Genomic DNA, 6,669 nt, shown 5'->3' on the forward strand with positions numbered 1-6,669 from the left:
CGATCCGGGCGCGGACGGCAGCTACGCCGTCCCGGACCTGTGCCGGGCGCCGACCCCGAAGGTCTCGGCGCCCGGGACGCCGAGTAAACACCTCGCGAAGAGGACCCCACCCCTTCCCAAGCGCGAGGGGACCGGGGCTTTTCGGGGATCCAGGGGACGTTTCGCACGGAATGACGCCCTCGCGAGTTTCAAGTTTGTTGCTCTTTTCCCTTTGGCACTTTGGGAATGTATGGAAGGGGTCACCTCTTTGACTTGTGACTTTTCTGCTATTCCATCTCCCCAGTCCAGCTGCACTCCCCTCCCTCCCTGTATAACCTTAGCCACCTCCCTTGGGCTTTGGCGTGGTGTATTTTTCTTTCCGGGGCACAAAAGCAAGGACTGTATTTTGAAGAGATAGGCAATTCATCAGAGAGAGAGGGGGAAAGAAAACCAAAAAAAAAAAAAAAAAAAAAAAAAAAAAGAAGAAAAAAAAGAAAAAAAAGAAAAAAGAAAAAAAAAAAAACGATTACAAGTCTTCATAGTTTCCACACTTGCTGCTTTTCAAGTAGTCCTGCTTAGGTGGATGATCTCGTCCTCTTCTGGTTTGCTGCTGCTTTCTAATGGCTGTGGAAGAGAACCAAGTCAAAATGATAACCAGCACAACACTAATTGAAAAATCGATAACCCCATGAGCAGCCTGAGGGAGGTGCAGCCGAGGCCCATCGAAACCTGCACAGGAAGCTCAGACGCCCCCTTGCCCCATGCTGTTTATTCAAAAGAATGATTACAAACAAATATCAACGAGCAACCTTTTAAGGCATCCTCGACCAAAGCCTTTTCTTTTTACATAGTCCAAAATTAAGTCACTTTTGCCCCATCTAAGAGAACACTTCATCTCTAAATTTCCTCTTCCAGTTTTAAGGTTTAAGAAGTCAGTCTACTCCACGTTACTTTGGACCCCTCCCCTCACCCCAGCAGAGAACCATTCCCACTGGGCCTGTGTTTGGGTGAAGCTACCTCACCGGGCACCTGGTCCCTTGAATTGAAGCAATGTAATAGTCCTGGTACTTGAGAACTGCTGTAATCATTTTCCGTGGGTCAATATTTCTTAAAAAAATCAATGTGTTTATGTCAAGAACTTAAAGAATCTTACTGAATTTAAGTACTTGAGTGGTACCTTGAGGAAATTAACTTCCCCTCGGTTAAACTCATTTTTCATGCCGAACGGACTGAAATACAGTTTCGGTTGCCTTTTCCAAAACCTGGGACACCATGCTTAATTCAGCCCCATTGCAGATGAAGTAGAGGTTTGGTCAAATGCATGCGAAGAAGGCATGCTCTAGGGAGGAGATGGTTCTATCCGGGGACAGGGTGTGACTTACCTATTGATGGGCTCCCTGCCATCAGCACAGATGGGCACGTTGTGCGCCGCCAGGCGACTATCTGTGCATCAGATACGATTGCTGAGGTCACAGTTCGCTGACGGAAAAGCTGAAACAGCCGGCTGTCCTGAAACAGGAGATGTGCCATTGGTAGATCTACTGGATCCAGAGTGATGTGGCCGAAGTTAATCATTTCTTTCCTGACTTGAAAAATTGTTCATTATGTATGTGAAGTTGCCTTAGAATAGAGCATCATCTTAAATAATCAGAAACCCAAGTTACAATATTTAACGTTCATGTAAGATTCCGTCAAGCTGAATGATACTTCATTTTGTGTTCCACATGTGCCCAGGCCTGGCCACGTTGTATCCCTTCAGCTGCTTAGAACAGGAAGGGAAAGGACATTACCTTCTTTGGGTGTGGCTGAAGATTAGCGTGGAGGGTAAAATTCATCAGAAGGCCCTTGGCAGCCAGGCACAGTGGCTCAGGCCTGTAATCCCAGCACTTTGGGAGGCTGAGACAGGAGGATCACTTGAGCCCAGGAGTTCAAGATCATCCTGGGTAACATAGTGAGACCCTGTTTCTGTTAAAAATTATTAGGAAGAAGAAGAAGAAGAAGAAAAAGAAGGCCCTTGGCTGGGCTATAGGGAGAGCACCTACACTGTGGACTTCTTCGGTGTAAGTGTGTGTGTGTCTGTGTGTATGTGTCTTTTAGGAAGTCTGGAAGCATAGTAGGAGGGCTCTCCATCTGTACCCGAGGCCCTACTAAGACTCATTCAGTTGTGACTCATAAGGAAAATAGCCATTTTCATTTTCTGACTCATGAAAACAGTGTACAGCTTGTAGTTCACCTTCTATCTTCCTCCCGAAAACTCACTTTGGGACACTTTTCTATCTTGAGAAAACTAAGAACACTACCAGGCAATAGTTATTTGTGTCTTTTTCCTTAGGAGACTTGAAGAAGTTAAAAAAAAAAAAACCTGCACATCTTTATAATTTAGTGTAGGTTGTTTAGCAGAGTACAAAAAAAATCTCTGTTGACTTTAATGGTAATACACATCTAAGACTTCCTTTGGAGAATCTGGGCTTATCATCATCTGCAAAGGAAATTCAGCTTTTGTGCCCATGACCGGTTTGGACTCTCTGATAGACTCAAACCTATGGCTCTAGATCTGCTGTGTACTTTGGATCCAGAAGTTGTGATTCATTTTAATGCAAGGTTTCTGTGCATTAAATGTACAGAAATATTTGAGCAAATCTGAATTGACCGTCACCTCAGAACATGTTCAAGATCTGTTCCCTTTTCCTTACTTGCATATACTTGTGAGTAAATTATAGATATGACACACAAGAATACCCAGGAATAGATTTACAACGTAGAAATCTGATGGATAGCTGATGATAAGGTTGGTAAGTTCCTGTAGGTGATGGCATGGCATGTCTTTAGAAAGTTTGGAATACATTTCGAATGTTTCCTGGGAAGGTAACCTACTTGATTTCCACTGATTAGTTTATCAGGTAGCTAGCAGTCTCCTAGTCAAAACAACAAAATACAACAAAACGAAACCAGAAAGGAATGGGATCAAGCACAAAAAAAGTTCTGATGGAGGCAAAGGGTTAGGGAAATACCTAGAGTCCGGGACATTATCTAGGGACAAGTGTCAGTGGGGCGTCCTAGTGGGAAATATTTGAGAGCCCAGGCATCTCCTTGGAGACAAAATGAGTGGAGCAGTGGATGGAGAGGGATGGAGAAGTAGAAGAAGCAGACATTCACTGAAGTTGAAAGTCACCTCCACCACACTTTTGCTGAGGACTACAGCCTTGTCAGTGGTTGCAAACTTTTTTTTTTTATTTTTTTGAGAGGGTTCCACTGTGTTGGCCAGGCTGGTCTCAAACTCCTGACCTCAGGTGATCTGCCCAACTCAGCCTCCCAAAGTGCTAGGACTGTAGACGTGAGCCACCATGCCCAGCCTCTGCCAATTTTTATATGTGACTTGATCATCTCAGAGGGGCCAACCACACCTGCAGTTTAGCTGTTTGCAGCCACTTTATTGTAAGTCTTAACATGGTGTCCTTCTGTGAACCACAGTGCTTCTTCTCATTCACGCACCAGGAAGAATGTCTAAACGTTCACCACATACCCAGTGGTGGCATTCAATATTTATTGACACATCCGCACCTTCCTACTGGGTCTCCCTAAAGAGAGGGAGCTGCCCGGTATTTTCAGCCCATGCAATCGCTAAGCTATTATAACAGGGAAAGTCTGCATCCAGCTGCTACTATTTGGAGCTATTTCAGCACCTGTGTAGGATGGTGCCACGCGTGGTGAGGCTGCAAATTGAACTTTTGTCTTCAACCCTTCAACTCCTTCCTCCACCGAAAATGCCATGGCCTCCAATGTCACATGATGGGCTTCTTGTTTGTCACTCCTTTCTCAGTTGAATCTCATGAATTGGAGGTCTGTCACAGGAGTTATCCTGAGGGCTAGACAATGAGCAGTGGTGAGCATTCTGATAACTCGGAATACAACATTTTGCTTCCGTGCCTAGCTAGTGTGGGCATGTGATGAGCGCCTGTGAGACTCAGTGAGAGACAACATATAGTGCCTTGTGTTTGCTCATGAGACAAGTATGGGGCCTTATGATTTGTTAGGAATTTGAGAAAGCTCTTTTTATCTGCTTCAAAAAGCAGAAATATTTTAAATCTTCTATGTAAGTGCAAGGTATTATACACGTCATGGTAGGATATATAGGAATTGTGTACAGTCATGATTTTCCAAGTTTGAGTCATCTCTCTTTTTTTTTTTTTTTTTGCAAAAATGCAGGAACTTGTGTTTTTACCAATCTGTGATTAAAATGTTTCTTAATGGTGAGTTTAAACATTTTTTTCTTTTTCTCAGCATGCTGAGATGATATTTAAAGAGTAAATAAGAGGTTAAAGGTTAAATGCCGAAGGTATTAAAATAAACATCTCAGCCTTATCATCACATTCTGTAATAGTGCTAAACAAATTGTGTTTTGAATTTCAATTTCAGAATTTATGTTGGCAGAGACAAAAGGTTTTTCGGGCATCCTAGCAAAGTATTTTTTTCATATATCTTTGGGACAGCCACACTTGAGAGAAGTACAACTATAAAAGCAGCCCTAACATAGTGACATGGACTTTGACAACCCATAGAACTTAAACTGTACATGTGAATGAAGTTGGCCCTCCCTTCTGAGTTACCACCATGAGAATGACGTCATTGTTGTTGTTCAAAGCACTTTTGAATGGTCATTTATGAGCTATGTAATAAAACCTATTTTTTGCCGGGTGTGGTGGTTCAGGCCTTTACCAAAAAAAAATTTAAAAATTATCCTGGCGTGGTGGCATGCACTGTAGTCCCAGCTGCTTGGGAGGCTGAGGTGGGAGGATTCCTTGAGCTCAGGAGTTCAAGTATGCAGTGAGCGGTGACTGCGGCACTACAGCCTGGGTAAGAGTGAGAGAGAGAAAAAAAGAGAAAAAAAAGAGACAGGGCTGGGCCCTGTGGTTCACGCCTTATAATCCCAGCACTTTGGGAGGCTGAGGTGGGCGGATCACCTAAGGTCAGGAGTTTGAGACCAGCCTGGCCAACCTGGTGAAACCCCGTTTCTAGTAAAAATACAAAAATAGCCAGGTGTGGTGGCTGACACCTGTAATCCCAGCATACTTGGGAGGCGGAGGCAGGAGAATCACTTGAACCTGGGAGGCGGAGATTGCAGTGAGCCTAGATCATGCTATTGCACTCCAGCTTGGGCAACAAGAGTGAAACTCTGTCTCAAAAAAGAAAAAGAAAAAGAGAGAAAGAAGGGAAGAAGAGGGAAGGAGGGAAGGCCTCCCATTTTTATTTTTTAACTCCTTAGTGCCCAGTGTGATCATTCCTATTACTCACCAGACTTTGTACCATATCCCTCTCAGCTGTTTCCAGAGGTTACATTGTGCCTCAAAGGCAGAACAATTAGCCCCACTAAAGATTTGCAGTATCCAGCAGGTCCCTCTTTCCTGGAATAAGTATAATAACTGCTGTGAAGGGGGCACACTCTCTTGGGTCTTTTTAGCTCTGATAATGTTTGTTACAAAGTCATTTATAGCACTTTATGGTCATATGCTACATTATAGAAAGTAAAACATTGGCTACATTGTAGAAAGCCCAGAAGAGAGCTTAATTCTATCCTAAGTTCATTTGTTAGCTTCACAGAGAGATCTAGAGAGGTTAAATGACTTCCAAAGTCTCCTAGCTGTGTTTTAGCTGAGCTGGTGCCAGAATCCAAGTTAGATCTGATCCAGTGCAGATCTAACCTTATTAGATCCCAGTCTAATAAAGTTTTTCTTACCAAACAGTGGTGGAAATCATTCTTTAAGGGTCTGGACGTGACCAGGTAGTTTTCTTTCTCAGACTTTTCAAGAAAGTCTGCTTGTAGGTGGAAGATTACTGTACTAACTTCATTATAAGAAATTTAGAAGAATTCAGCGGGGTGCCGTGGCTAACGCCTGTAATCCCAACACTTTGGGAGGCCGAGGTGGGGGGGATCACCTGAGGTCAGGAGTCCGAGACCAGCCTGGCCAACATGGTGAAACCCCGTCTCTGCTAAAAATTCAAAAATTAGCCGGGTGTGGTGGCAGGCTCCTGTAATCCCAGCTACTTGGGAGGCTGAGGCAGGAGAATCGCTTGAACCTGGGAGGTGGAGGTTGCAGTGAGCTGGATCACGCCATTGCACTCCAGTCTGGGCAACAAGAGTGAGACTTGGTCTCAAAAAAAAAAAAAAAAAGAAATTTAGAAGAATTCACCCATAGTACTACCACACCCTAACACAGTAATTATTTTTGTCTTTGGATTTCCTTCCAGTCTATTCAAATGCACTGCGTTTTTGTTTGTTTGTTTGTTTTTCTGGAGATGGAGTCTCACTCTGTCGCCCAGGCTGGAGTGCAGTGGCACAATCTCGGCTCACTGCAACCTCCCTCTGCCTCCTAGGTTCAAGCAATTCTCCTGCCTCAACTTTCTGAGTAGCTGGGATTACAGGTGTGTGCCACCACGCCCGGCCAACTTTTTAATTTTTAGTAGAGACAGGGTTTCACCGTGTTGGCCAGGCTGGTCTTGAACTCCCGGCCTCAAGTGATCCACCCACCTCGGCCTCCCAAGGTGCTGGGATTACAGGTGTGAGCCACCACACCGGGCCTCAAACACATTGCTTTTATGTGGTTGTAATTATGGGGCAAATATACAATTTGTGCTCTGTATTTTTCCACTTGTTTTAGAAATCCTTTTTCTTTTTTCTTTTTTTTTTTTTTT

General features: G+C 43.9%; 1 protein-coding gene across 1 annotated transcript in view; it reads left to right on the top strand.

The window, feature by feature from the left end:
* Window positions 1-6,669, top strand: part of MYO1E (myosin IE) — a 239,527-nt gene that overhangs the window by 1,023 nt on the left and 231,835 nt on the right. The gene's annotated exons all lie outside the window — the stretch shown is intronic.

Source organism: Colobus angolensis, unplaced genomic scaffold (assembly GCF_000951035.1).
Source record: "Colobus angolensis palliatus isolate OR3802 unplaced genomic scaffold, Cang.pa_1.0 Scaffold19, whole genome shotgun sequence".
Classification (NCBI taxonomy): Eukaryota; Metazoa; Chordata; class Mammalia; order Primates; family Cercopithecidae; genus Colobus; species Colobus angolensis.